The 14,469-nt window shown below is 52.0% G+C and overlaps 4 long non-coding RNA genes across 6 annotated transcripts; all 4 read right to left on the reverse strand.

The window, feature by feature from the left end:
- Positions 1-862: 862 nt before the first annotated feature.
- LOC116438839 lies at positions 863-1,308 on the reverse strand. Its single transcript, XR_004237943.1, has 3 exons — positions 1,187-1,308; positions 980-1,065; positions 863-898 (listed from the first exon to the last, which is right to left on the reverse strand). It is a non-coding gene; the product is annotated as an uncharacterized LOC116438839 (long non-coding RNA).
- Positions 1,309-4,278: 2,970 nt separating this feature from the next.
- Positions 4,279-6,214, reverse strand: LOC116438841. 2 transcript variants are annotated; one of them, XR_004237945.1, is made up of 3 exons: positions 5,887-6,214; positions 4,438-4,479; positions 4,279-4,342 (listed from the first exon to the last, which is right to left on the reverse strand). It is a non-coding gene; the product is annotated as an uncharacterized LOC116438841 (long non-coding RNA). The 2 variants fall into 2 exon arrangements; XR_004237946.1 differs by lacking the exon at positions 4,438-4,479 and adding an exon at positions 5,767-5,808 and having other exon boundaries at positions 4,289-4,342.
- A 623-nt stretch (positions 6,215-6,837) lies between these two features.
- Positions 6,838-8,147, reverse strand: LOC116438840. The gene is made up of 4 exons (XR_004237944.1): positions 7,993-8,147; positions 7,220-7,906; positions 7,100-7,141; positions 6,838-7,005 (listed from the first exon to the last, which is right to left on the reverse strand). It is a non-coding gene; the product is annotated as an uncharacterized LOC116438840 (long non-coding RNA).
- A 1,538-nt stretch (positions 8,148-9,685) lies between these two features.
- Positions 9,686-11,997, reverse strand: LOC116438843. 2 transcript variants are annotated; one of them, XR_004237948.1, is made up of 4 exons: positions 11,588-11,997; positions 10,139-10,180; positions 9,879-10,045; positions 9,686-9,800 (listed from the first exon to the last, which is right to left on the reverse strand). It is a non-coding gene; the product is annotated as an uncharacterized LOC116438843 (long non-coding RNA). The 2 variants fall into 2 exon arrangements; XR_004237949.1 differs by lacking the exon at positions 10,139-10,180 and adding an exon at positions 11,468-11,509.
- Positions 11,998-14,469: the final 2,472 nt, after the last annotated feature.

Below are 14,469 nucleotides of genomic sequence, written 5' to 3' on the forward strand. Positions count from 1 at the left end.
CTTGTCCTATTACAACCATATGCCAGACTGTGCAGCAGGGCAGAGCAGCTCTGGACCAAACCCATGCAGGCACCCGTGACACAGGAGATGACAAACAAGGGGACCCAACAAGGAGAGAAAACTCTGGGCTAGATGGTCACAAGGACCGAGCAGACGAGGAATGAGATGACCTAGGCGAGACCGACGGTGAGCCAAGGAAGCTGCAAGAACCCTGGCAGAAGAGGATGATAACAGAAGGACTTATTCCAAGAACCGCAAAGATGGATGCCCGAGAATTGGACGGGTGGAATCCTCTAGCTATCTTTGCATTCTTACAAGTCCTCATCTCCTATAATGGATCGTTGCAGTGCACAGCTGTCGATGCAGCTCAGAACAAGACCTGAAAGGACGCCCGACTCAACGTCGCTGAAGAGAGATGTGATTCTGATGCACCTCCAAGCTCAAGAGTCAAAGGATCACTGGTATCGGCACCGCACTGAGGAACACCAAGAACAGGGATGCTAAGAATAACGCCCGGCATTTGCGATAAGCATCTCAAAGGGCTAAGACAAATGACCTGCGACAGGAGATGCACAAAAGACAGAGAACGCACAATAGACTAGTGACGTGTACCGGGACTGCTCTGCCCTGCGCACCTCGGCACTGTGATCAAAAGCAGGACTTTTGCTTTATGGGGCCTAAGGGGCCCCTTCTTGGGTATCCCCACCTCCAAATCTGACTCAAAAATATCTCCCGGTGAGTCCCAACTAAACACCTCACTTCCACCCCCTCTGTGGGTCACAGGCCTCGACTTATCTCTTGGATGTCTGAGGATGTCAATCTGCCTCGGGTGCAAAAGAAGGCCACCGCGCCATGCGGGAAGCTCATGCCTTCATCGGGCTGGTTCTCTCTTAGTCAGCTACAATAAACAAAACCAAACAAACATCAGTGCATGAACTTAGTGGCACCTCAGCCAAAACCTGTCAATTCCGCCACTCACCATCTCCTAAGAAGGCCGGGGTCCTCGGGCCGCACGCTTGGGCCACGCTCCGAGGCCAACGCCATCGCCATCGTCGCAGGGTATACCTGGGTTAAGAGGAGACAAGGTGATGTGGCATTGCCAAAACTTGAGGGGGCCCTCGGTCCTCCCTCCCTCCGCAACTCACTGCAGCTACTCGGCTATTGCCAAAGGCTACCCGGACGGTACCTTCACATGGAAAAGGTAAAGGCTTCATCGCAGAGCCCCTTAATACTTCTGGAGGGCTCACAAGGGCAGCAAGCCGGGTCTGTCAGCCGGTCAGCGAGGGGTTTTGGTGCAATACAAGCAGACCATCTAAAACACACAAATGACAAGGGATGCTTAGAACTGTACCAGAACTTGGCACCCAAGGAATAACAAGTGGTTCTTACCACCAGTGACCTGTTACCTCATTCACTTGACCTTGACTGCTGAGATCTGGCTTTACCTCCTAGGAACAAAGAACAGTGCTGTAACACAGCCACCATTTACACTGGCTCGGCAAACACAAACGGTGACCGACCTTCCCGCGGGAATCCCCTCACCCGGTATGGGGCGGTCTGCCACCGATTTAATCCATCTGCATCTGCAAGAAAGTGATGACAAAAGTCAAAGTGCTGCATGAGAACTTAACAGCTCCAGCTATCTTGTGTCAATCTAGGAATATCGTCTAGAGGCCAAACTACACCCTACATTACAGATTTAAAGGCCTTGGGCCCTGTTCTATTACACATATGTGCCAGGGTATGCAGCAGGGCAGAGCAGCTCTGGGCCAAACCCATGCAGGCACCCGTGACACAGCAGATGACAAACAAGGGGATGCAGCAAGGAGAGAGACCTCTCAGCGGAAAGCATGACTGCAAGCACATCGAAGGGCTAAGGCAAAAGAGCGAAGACACAAGAAGCCCAAAAGACATGGCATGTACAATAGACAAGTGACACAACACGCACTCTGATTGCTCTGCCCTGCGCACCTCAGCATTGTTATCGAATGTGAGACTTTTCCATTATGTGGGCTAAGGGGCCCCTTCTTGGGTATCCCCATCTCCAAAGCTGACACAAAAAATCCCTCCCGGCGAGCCCCTACTCAATACTCCGCTTTCAGCCCCTTGACTTATCTTTCAGACATCCGGGGATGTGAATCCACCTGAGACGCAAATGAAGACTACCTCACCGTCCTGGAAGCTCCTGCCATCGCCGGGCTGTTGTCTCTTAGACGGGCCCGATAAAGAAAACCAAATATCAGTACAGGGACTTCGTGGCACATCGGCCAAACCCCAACAATTCCACAACTCACTGTCTCCTAAGAAGGCTGGAGTCCTCGGGCCACATGCTTTTGCCACACCCCGAGGTCGACACCGTCATCACAGGGTATACCTGAGTTAAGAGGAGACGAGGTGATGCGGCACTGCTGAAACTTGAGTGGACCCTCGCTCCTCCTCCCTCCCTCCCCGACTTGCCGCAATGCCTCGGCCACTGCCGAAGGCTACCCGGACGGTACCTTCACATGGAAAAGGTAAAGGCTTCATCGCAGACTCCCGTGATACTTGCAGAGGACTCACGAGGGCGGCGACACGGGTCTGTCGGCCGGTCGACGAGGAGTTCGGCGTAATACAAGGGGGCGCCCTGAAACACGCAAATGGCAATGGATGCTTAGAGCTGTACCAGAACTTGGCACCCAAGGAATAACAAGTGGTTCTTACCACCAGTGACTTCTTACCTCGTTCACTTGACTTTGACTGCTGAGATCTGGCTTTACCTCCTAAGAACAAAGACAAAGAACAATGCTGTAACACACGCACCATTCATGTTTGCCCTGCAAAGACAAACAGTGACCGACCTTCATGTGGGAACTCCCTCTCCGGGTACGGGGCGCTCAGCCACAGATTTAATCCGTCTGCATCTGAAAGAAAGCGATGACAAAAGTCAAAGAGCTGCATTAGAACTTCATAGCTCCAGCCATCCCGTACCAGTCTAGGAATGCCATCTTGAGGCCAAACTACAACGTACACCACAAATTTCAAGTCCCCAGGCCTTGTCCTATTACAACCATATGCCAGACTGTGCAGCAGGGCAGAGCAGCTCAGGGCCAAACCCATGCAGGCACCCGTGACACAGGAGATGACAAACAAGGGGACCCAACAAGGAGAGAAAACTCTGGGCTAGATGGTCACAAGGACCGAGCAGACGAGGAATGAGATGACCTAGGCGAGACCGACGGTGAGCCAAGGAAGCTGCAAGAACCCTGGCAGAAGAGGATGATAACAGAAGGACTTATTCCAAGAACCGCAAAGATGGATGCCCGAGAATTGGACGGGTGGAATCCTCTAGCTATCTTTGCATTCTTACAAGTCCTCATCTCCTATAATGGATCGTTGCAGTGCACAGCTGTCGATGCAGCTCAGAACAAGACCTGAAAGGACGCCCGACTCAACGTCACTGAAGAGAGATGTGATTCTGATGCACCTCCAAGCTCACGAGTCAAAGGATCAATGGTATCGGCACCGCACTGAGGAACACCAAGAACAGGGATGCTAAGAATAATGCCCAGCATTGGCGATAAGCATCTCAAAGGGCTAAGACAAATGACCTGTGACACGAGATGCACAAAAGACAGAGAACGCACAATAGACTAGTGACGTGTACCGGGACTGCTCTGCCCTGCGCACCTCGGCACTGTGATCAAAAGCAGGACTTTTGCTTTACGGGGCCTAAGGGGCCCCTTCTTGGGTATCCCCACCTCCAAATCTGACTCAAAAATATCTCCCGGTGAGTCCCAACTAAACACCTCACTTCCACCCCCTCTGTGGGTCACAGGCCTCGACTTATCTCTTGGATGTCTGAGGATGTCAATCTGCCTCGGGTGCAAAAGAAGGCCACCGCGCCATGCGGGAAGCTCATGCCTTCATCGGGCTGGTTCTCTCTTAGTCAGCTACAATAAACAAAACCAAACAAACATCAGTGCACGAACTTAGTGGCACCTCAGCCAAAACCTGTCAATTCTGCCACTCACCGTCCCCTAAGAAGGCCGGGGTCCTCGGGCCGCACGCTTGGGCCACGCTCTGAGGCCAACGCCATCGCCATCATCGCAGGGTATACCTGGGTTGAGTGGAAACAAGGTGATGTGGCATTGCTGAAACTTGAGTGGACCCTCGTTCCTCCTCCCTCCGCAACTCACTGCAGCTACTCGGCTATTGCCAAAGGCTACCCGGACAGTACCTTCACATGGAAAAGGTAAAGGCTTCATCGCAGAGCCCCTTAATACTTCTGAAGGGCTCAGAAGGGCGGCAAGCCGGGTCTGTCAGCCGGTCAGCGAGGGGTTTTGGTGTAATACAAGCGGACCATCTAAAACACACAAATGAAAAAGGATGCTTAGAGCTGTACTAGAACTTGGCACCCAAGGAATAACAAGTGGTTCCTTACCACCAGTGACTTCTTACCTCGTTCACTTGACCTTGACTGCTGAGATCTGGCTTTACCTCCTAAGAACAACGAACAATGCTGTAACACAGCCACCATTTCCACTGGCTCGGCAAACACAAACGGTGACCGACCTTCCTGCGGGAATCCCCTCACCCGGTATGGGGCGCTCAGCCACAGATTTAATCCATCTGCATCTGCAAGAAAGTGATGACAAAAGTCAAAGTGCTGCATGAGAACTTAACAGCTCCAGCCATCTTGTGTCAATCTAGGAATATCATCTAGAGGCCAAACTACACCCTACATTACAGATTTAAAGGCCTTGGGCCCTGTTCTATTATACCTATGTGCCAGGGTATGCAGCAGGGCAGAGCAGCTCTGGGCCAAACCCATGCAGGCACCCGTGACACAGCAGATGACAAACAATGGGATGCAGCAAGGAGAGAGAACTCACGGCAGAAAGCATGACTGCAAGCACATCGAAGGGCTAAGGCAAAAGAGCAAAGACACAAGAAGCCCAAAAGACATGGCATGTACAATAGACAAGTGACACAACACGCACTCTGATTGCTCTGCCCTGCGTACCCCAGCATTGCAATCGAATGTGAGACTTTTCCATTATGCGGGCTAAGGGGCCCCTTCTTGGGTACCCCCATCTCCAAAGCTGACTCAAAACTCCCTTCCAGAGAGCCCCAACCCGACACCCTGCTTTCATTCCCTCCATGGGTCATATCCCTCAACTTATCTCACGGACGTCTGGGGATGTGAATCTTCCTGGGGCGCAAAAGAAGGCCACCTCTCGCCGTCCCAGAAGCTCCTGCCATTGCCAGGCTGTTGACTCTTAGTCAGCTACAATAAAGAAAACTGAACATCAGTACACGAGCTTAGTGGCACCTCGGCCAAAACCCAATAATTCCACAACTCGCTGTCTCCTAAGAGGGCCCAGGTCCTCAGACCGCACGCTCTGGCCACGCTCCAAGGCCAACGCCGTCATTGCAGGGTATACCTGGGTTGAGTGGAAACAAGGTGATGTGGCATTGCTGAAACTTGAGTGGACCCTCGCTCCTCCTCCCTCCCTCCCCGACTTGCCGCAACTCCTCGGCCGCTGCCGAAGGCTACCCGGACGGTACCTTCACATGGAAAAGGTAAAGGCTTCATCGCAGAGTCCCGTGATACTTGCAGAGGACTCACGAGGGCACCGAGACGGGTCTGTCGGCCGGTCGACGATGAGTTCGGTGTAACACAACGGGGCCGCCTGAAACACACAAATAACAAAGGATGCTTAAAGCTGTACCAGAACTTGGCACCCAAGGAATAACAAGTGGTTCTTACCACCAGTGACTTCTTACCTCATTCACTTGACCTTGACTGCTGAGATCTGGCTTTACCTCCTAAGAACAAAGACAAAGAACAATGCTGTAACACACCCACCATTCATGTTTGCCGTGCAAAGACAAACAGTGACCGACCTTCATGTGGGAACTCCCTCTCCGGGTATGGGGCGCTCAGCCACGGATTTAATCCGTCTGCATCTGAAAGAAAGCGATGACAAAAGTCAAAGAGCTGCATGAGAACTTAACAGCTCCAGCCATCTTGTGTCAATCTAGGAATATCATCTAGAGGCCAAACTACACCCTACATTACAGATTTAAAGGCCTTGGGCCCTGTTCTATTACACCTATGTGCCAGGGTATGCAGCAGGGCAGAGCAGCTCTGGGCCAAACCCATGCAGGCACCCGTGACACAGCAGATGACAAACAATGGGATGCAACAAGGAGAGAGAACTCACGGCAGAAAGCATGACTGCAAGCACATCGAAGGGCTAAGGCAAAAGAGCGAAGACACAAGAAGCCCAAAAGACATGGCATGCACAATAGACAAGTGACACAACACGCACTCGGATTGCTCTGCCCTGCGCACCTCAGCATTGCAATCAAATGTGAGACTTTTCCATTATGCGGGCTAAGGGGCCCCTTCTTGGGTACCCCCTATCTCCAAAGCTGACTCAAAACTCCCTTCCAGAGAGCCCCAACCCGACACCCTGCTTTCATTCCCACCATGGGTCATATCCCTCAACTTATCTCACGGACGTCTGGGGATGTGAATCTTCCTGGGGCGCAAAAGAAGGCCACCTCTCGCCGTCCCAGAAGCTCCTGCCATTGCCAGGCTGTTGACTCTTAGTCAGCTACAATGAAGAAAACTGAACATCAGTACACAAGCTTAGTGGCACCTCGGCCAAAACCCAATAATTCCACAACTCACTGTCTCCTAAGAGGGCCCAGGTCCTCGGACCGCACACTCTGGCCACGCTCCAAGGCCAACGCTGTCATTGCAGGGTATACCTGGGTTGAGTGGAAACAAGGTGATGTGGCATTGCTGAAACTTGAGTGGACTCTTGTTCCTCCTCCCTCCGCAACTCACTGCGGCTACTCGGCCGCTGCCAAAGGCTACCCGGACGGTACCTTCACATGGAAAAGGTAAAGGCTTCATCGCAGAGCCCCTTAATACTTCTGGAGGGCTCAGAAGGGCAGCAAGCTGGGTCTGTCAGCCGGTCAGCGAGGGGTTTTGGTGTAATACAAGCGGACCATCTAAAACACACAAATGAAAAAGGATGCTTAGAACTGTACCAGAACTTGGCACCCAAGGAATAACAAGTGGTTCTTACCACCAGTGACTTCTTACCTCGTTCACTTGACCTTGACTGCTGAGATCTGGCTTTACCTCCTAGGAACAAAGACAAAGAACAGTGCTGTAACACAGCCACCATTTCCACTGGCTCGGCAAACACAAAGGGTGACCGACCTTCCTGCGGGAATCCCCTCACCCGGTATGGGGCGCTCAGCCACAGATTTAATCCATCTGCATCTGCAAGAAAGTGATGACAAAAGTCAAAGTGCTGCATGAGAACTTAACAGCTCCAGCCATCGTGTGTCAATCTAGGAATATCATCTAGAGGCCAAACTACACCCTACATTACAGATTTAAAGGCCTTGGGCCCTGTTCTATTACACCTATGTGCCAGGGTATGCAGCAGGGCAGAGCAGCTCTGGGCCAAACCCATGCAGGCACCCGTGACACAGCAGATGACAAACAAGGGGATGCAACAAGGAGAGAGACCTCTCAGCGGAAAGCATGACTGCAAGCACATCGAAGGGCTAAGGCAAAAGAGCGAAGACACAAGAAGCCCAAAAGACATGGCATGTACAATAGACAAGTGACACAACACGCACTCTGATTGCTCTGCCCTGCGCACCCCAGCATTGTTATCGAATGTGAGACTTTCCCTTTATGCGGGCTAAGGCACGCCTTCTTGGGTATCCCCATCTCCAAAGCTGACACAAAAATCCCTCCCGGCGAGCCCCTACTCAATACTCCGCTTTCAGCCCCTTGACTTATCTTTCAGACATCCGGGGATGTGAATCCACCTGAGACGCAAATGAAGACTACCTCACCGTCCTGGAAGCTCCTGCCATCGCCGGGCTGTTGTCTCTTAGACGGGCCCGATAAAGAAAACCAAATATCAGTACAGGGACTTCGTGGCACATCGGCCAAACCCCAACAATTCCACAACTCACTGTCTCCTAAGAAGGCTGGAGTCCTCAGGCCACACGCTTTTGCCACACCCCGAGGCTGACACCGTCATCACAGGGTATACCTGAGTTAAGAGGAGACGAGGTGATGCGGCACTGCTGAAACTTGAGTGGACCCTCGCTCCTCCTCCCTCCCTCCCCGACTTGCCGCAATGCCTCGGCCACTGCCGAAGGCTACCCGGACGGTACCTTCACATGGAAAAGGTAAAGGCTTCATCGCAGAGTCCTGTGATACTTGCAGAGGACTCACGAGGGCGTTGAGATGGAGCTGTCAGCCGGTCGACGAGGAGTTCGGCGTAATACAAAGGGGCCGCCTGAAACACACAAATAACAATGGATGCTTAGAGCTGTACCAGAACTTGGCACCCAAGGAATAACAAGTGGTTCTTACCACCAGTGACTTCTTACCTCATTCACTTGACCTTGACTGCTGAGATCTGGCTTTACCTCCTAAGAACAAAGGCAAAGAACAGTGCTGTAACACAGCCACCATTCATGTTTGCCCTGCAAAGACAAACAGTGACCGACCTTCATGTGGGAACTCCCTCTCCGGGTATGGGACGCTCAGCCACAGATTTAATCCATCTGCATCTGCAAGAAAGCGATGACAAAAGTCAAAGAGCTGCATTAGAACTTCACAGCTCCAGCCATCCCGTACCAGTCTAGGAATGCCATCTTGAGGCCAAACTACAACCTACACCACAAATTTCAAGTCCCCAGGCCTTGTCCTATTACAACCATATGCCAGACTGTGCAGCAGGGCAGAGCAGCTCAGGGCCAAACCCATGCAGGCACCCGTGACACAGGAGATGACAAACAAGGGGACCCAACAAGGAGAGAAAACTCTGGGCTAGATGGTCACAAGGACCGAGCAGACGAGGAATGAGATGACCTAGGCGAGACCGACGGTGAGCCAAGGAAGCTGCAAGAACCCTGGCAGAAGAGGATGATAACAAAAGGACTTATTCCAAGAACCGCAAAGATGGATGCCCGAGAATTGGACGGGTGGAATCCTCTAGCTATCTTTGCATTCTTACAAGTCCTCATCTCCTATAATGGATCGTTGCAGTGCACAGCTGTCGATGCAGCTCAGAACAAGACCTGAAAAGGACACCCGACTCAACGTCAGCTGAAGAGAGATGTGATTCTGATGCACCTCCAAGCTCACGAGTCAAAGGATCACTGGTATCGGCACCGCACTGAGGAACACCAAGAACAGGGATGCTAAGAATAACTGCCCGGCATTGGCGATAAGCATCTCAAAGGGCTAAGGACAAATGACCTGCTGACACGGAGATGCACAAAAGACAGAGAACGCACAATAGACTAGTGACGTGTACCGGGACTGCTCTGCCCTGCGCACCTCGGCACTGTGATCAAAAGCAGGACTTTTGCTTTATGGGGCCTAAGGGGCCCCTTCTTGGGTATCCCCACCTCCAAATCTGACTCAAAAATATCTCCTGGTGAGTCCCAACTAAACACCTCACTTCCACCCCCTCTGTGGGTCACAGGCCTCAACTTATCTCTTGGATGTCTGAGGATGTCAATCTGCCTCGGGTGCAAAAGAAGGCCACCGCGCCATGCGGGAAGCTCATGCCTTCATCGGGCTGGTTCTCTCTTAGTCAGCTACAATAAACAAAACCAAACAAACATCAGTGCATGAACTTAGTGGCACCTCAGCCAAAACCTGTCAATTCTGCCACTCACCGTCCCCTAAGAAGGCCGGGGTCCTCGGGCCGCACGCTTGGGCCACGCTCCGAGGCCAACGCCATCGCCATCATCGCAGGGTACACCTGGGTTGAGTGGAACAAGGTGATGTGGCATTGCTGAAACTTGAGTGGACCCTCGTTCCTCCTCCCTCCGCAACTCACTGCAGCTACTCGGCCATTGCCAAAGGCTACCCGGACGGTACCTTCACATGGAAAAGGCAAAGGCTTCATCGCAGAGCCCCTTAATACTTCTGGAGGGCTCAGAAGGGCGGCAAGCCGGGTCTGTCAGCCGGTCAGCGAGGGGTTTTGGTGTAATACAAGCGGACCATCTAAAACACACAAATGAAAAGGATGCTTAGAGCTGTACTAGAACTTGGCACCCAAGGAATAACAAGTGGTTCCTACCACCAGTGACTTCTTACCTCGTTCACTTGACCTTGACTGCTGAGATCTGGCTTTACCTCCTAAGAACAACGAACAATGCTGTAACACAGCCACCATTTACACTGGCTCGGCAAACACAAACGGTGACCGACCTTCCTGCGGGAATCCCCTCACCCGGTATGGGGCGCTCAGCCACAGATTTAATCCATCTGCATCTGCAAGAAAGTGATGACAAAAGTCAAAGTGCTGCATGAGAACTTAACAGCTCCAGCCATCTTGTGTCAATCTAGGAATATCATCTAGAGGCCAAACTACACCCTACATTACAGATTTAAAGGCCTTGGGCCCTGTTCTATTATACCTATGTGCCAGGGTATGCAGCAGGGCAGAGCAGCTCTGGGCCAAACCCATGCAGGCACCCGTGACACAGCAGATGACAAACAATGGGATGCAGCAAGGAGAGAGAACTCACGGCAGAAAGCATGACTGCAAGCACATCGAAGGGCTAAGGCAAAAGAGCAAAGACACAAGAAGCCCAAAAGACATGGCATGTACAATAGACAAGTGACACAACACGCACTCTGATTGCTCTGCCCTGCGTACCCCAGCATTGCAATCGAATGTGAGACTTTTCCATTATGCGGGCTAAGGGGCCCCTTCTTGGGTACCCCCATCTCCAAAGCTGACTCAAAACTCCCTTCCAGAGAGCCCCAACCCGACACCCTGCTTTCATTCCCACCATGGGTCATATCCCTCAACTTATCTCACGGACGTCTGGGGATGTGAATCTTCCTGGGGCGCAAAAGAAGGCCACCTCTCGCCGTCCCAGAAGCTCCTGCCATTGCCAGGCTGTTGACTCTTAGTCAGCTACAATAAAGAAAACTGAACATCAGTACACGAGCTTAGTGGCACCTCGGCCAAAACCCAATAATTCCACAACTCACTGTCTCCTAAGAGGGCCCAGGTCCTCAGACCGCACGCTCTGGCCACGCTCCAAGGCCAACGCCGTCATTGCAGGGTATACCTGGGTTGAGTGGAAACAAGGTGATGTGGCATTGCTGAAACTTGAGTGGACCCTCGCTCCTCCTCCCTCCCTCCCCGACTTGCCGCAACTCCTCGGCCGCTGCCGAAGGCTACCCGGACGGTACCTTCACATGGAAAAGGTAAAGGCTTCATCGCAGAGTCCCGTGATACTTGCAGAGGACTCACGAGGGCACCGAGACGGGTCTGTCGGCCGGTCGACGATGAGTTCGGTGTAACACAACGGGGCCGCCTGAAACACACAAATAACAAAGGATGCTTAAAGCTGTACCAGAACTTGGCACCCAAGGAATAACAAGTGGTTCTTACCACCAGTGACTTCTTACCTCATTCACTTGACCTTGACTGCTGAGATCTGGCTTTACCTCCTAAGAACAAAGACAAAGAACAATGCTGTAACACAGCCACCATTCATGTTTGCCATGCAAAGACAAACAGTGACCGACCTTCATGTGGGAACTCCCTCTCCGGGTATGGGGCGCTCAGCCACGGATTTAATCCGTCTGCATCTGAAAGAAAGCGATGACAAAAGTCAAAGAGCTGCATGAGAACTTAACAGCTCCAGCCATCTTGTGTCAATCTAGGAATATCATCTAGAGGCCAAACTACACCCTACATTACAGATTTAAAGGCCTTGGGCCCTGTTCTATTACACCTATGTGCCAGGGTATGCAGCAGGGCAGAGCAGCTCTGGGCCAAACCCATGCAGGCACCCGTGACACAGCAGATGACAAACAATGGGATGCAACAAGGAGAGAGAACTCACGGCAGAAAGCATGACTGCAAGCACATCGAAGGGCTAAGGCAAAAGAGCGAAGACACAAGAAGCCCAAAAGACATGGCATGCACAATAGACAAGTGACACAACACGCACTCGGATTGCTCTGCCCTGCGCACCTCAGCATTGCAATCAAATGTGAGACTTTTCCATTATGCGGGCTAAGGGGCCCCTTCTTGGGTATCCCTATCTCCAAAGCTGACTCAAAACTCCCTTCCAGAGAGCCCCAACCCGACACCCTGCTTTCATTCCCACCATGGGTCATATCCCTCAACTTATCTCACGGACGTCTGGGGATGTGAATCTTCCTGGGGCGCAAAAGAAGGCCACCTCTCGCCGTCCCAGAAGCTCCTGCCATTGCCAGGCTGTTGACTCTTAGTCAGCTACAATGAAGAAAACTGAACATCAGTACACAAGCTTAGTGGCACCTCGGCCAAAACCCAATAATTCCACAACTCACTGTCTCCTAAGAGGGCCCAGGTCCTCGGACCGCACACTCTGGCCACGCTCCAAGGCCAACGCTGTCATTGCAGGGTATACCTGGGTTGAGTGGAAACAAGGTGATGTGGCATTGCTGAAACTTGAGTGGACTCTTGTTCCTCCTCCCTCCGCAACTCACTGCGGCTACTCGGCCGCTGCCAAAGGCTACCCGGACGGTACCTTCACATGGAAAAGGTAAAGGCTTCATCGCAGAGCCCCTTAATACTTCTGGAGGGCTCAGAAGGGCAGCAAGCTGGGTCTGTCAGCCGGTCAGCGAGGGGTTTTGGGGTAATACAAGCGGACCATCTAAAACACACAAATGAAAAAGGATGCTTAGAACTGTACCAGAACTTGGCACCCAAGGAATAACAAGTGGTTCTTACCACCAGTGACTTCTTACCTCGTTCACTTGACCTTGACTGCTGAGATCTGGCTTTACCTCCTAGGAACAAAGACAAAGAACAGTGCTGTAACACAGCCACCATTTCCACTGGCTCGGCAAACACAAAGGGTGACCGACCTTCCTGCGGGAATCCCCTCACCCGGTATGGGGCGCTCAGCCACAGATTTAATCCATCTGCATCTGCAAGAAAGTGATGACAAAAGTCAAAGTGCTGCATGAGAACTTAACAGCTCCAGCCATCGTGTGTCAATCTAGGAATATCATCTAGAGGCCAAACTACACCCTACATTACAGATTTAAAGGCCTTGGGCCCTGTTCTATTACACCTATGTGCCAGGGTATGCAGCAGGGCAGAGCAGCTCTGGGCCAAACCCATGCAGGCACCCGTGACACAGCAGATGACAAACAAGGGGATGCAACAAGGAGAGAGAACTCACGGCAGAAAGCATGACTGCAAGCACATCGAAGGGCTAAGGCAAAAGAGCGAAGACACAAGAAGCCCAAAAGACATGGCATGTACAATAGACAAGTGACACAACACGCACTCTGATTGCTCTGCCCTGCGCATTCCAGCATTGTTATCGAATGTGAGACTTTCCCTTTATGCGGGCTAAGGCACGCCTTCTTGGGTATCCCCATCTCCAAAGCTGACACAAAAATCCCTCCCGGCGAGCCCCTACTCAATACTCCGCTTTCAGCCCCTTGACTTATCTTTCAGACATCCGGGGATGTGAATCCACCTGAGACGCAAATGAAGACTACCTCACCGTCCTGGAAGCTCCTGCCATCGCCGGGCTGTTGTCTCTTAGACGGGCCCGATAAAGAAAACCAAATATCAGTACAGGGACTTCGTGGCACATCGGCCAAACCCCAACAATTCCACAACTCACTGTCTCCTAAGAAGGCTGGAGTCCTCAGGCCACACGCTTTTGCCACACCCCGAGGCTGACACCGTCATCACAGGGTATACCTGAGTTAAGAGGAGACGAGGTGATGCGGCACTGCTGAAACTTGAGTGGACCCTCGCTCCTCCTCCCTCCCTCCCCGACTTGCCGCAATGCCTCGGCCACTGCCGAAGGCTACCCGGACGGTACCTTCACATGGAAAAGGTAAAGGCTTCATCGCAGAGTCCCTGTGATACTTGCAGAGGACTCACGAGGGCGGCGACACGGGTCCTGTCGGCCGGTCGACGAGGAGTTCGGCGTAATACAAGGGGGCCGCCCTGAAACACAGCAAATAGCAATGGATGCTTAGAGCTGTACCAGAACTTGGCACCCAAGGAATAACAAGTGGTTCTTACCACCAGTGACTTCTTACCTCAGTTCACTTGACCTTGACTGCTGAGATCTGGCTTTACCTCCTAAGAACAAAGGACAAAGAACAATGCTGTAACACAGCCACCATTCATGTTTGCCCTGCAAAGACAAACAGTGACCGACCTTCATGTGGGAACTCCCCTCTCCGGGTACTGGGACGCTCAGCCACAGATTTAATCCAGTCTGCATCTGCAAGAAAGCGATGACAAAAGTCAAAGAGCTGCATTAGAACTTCACAGCTCCAGCCATCCCGTACCAGTCTAGGAATGCCATCTTGAGGCCAAACTACAACGTACACCACAAATTTCAAGTCCCCAGGCCTTGTCCTATTACAACCATATGCCAGACTGT

The sequence above is a fragment of the Corvus moneduloides genome, unplaced genomic scaffold, assembly GCF_009650955.1.
Source record: "Corvus moneduloides isolate bCorMon1 unplaced genomic scaffold, bCorMon1.pri scaffold_129_arrow_ctg1, whole genome shotgun sequence".
In the NCBI taxonomy this organism is placed as follows: domain Eukaryota; kingdom Metazoa; phylum Chordata; class Aves; order Passeriformes; family Corvidae; genus Corvus; species Corvus moneduloides.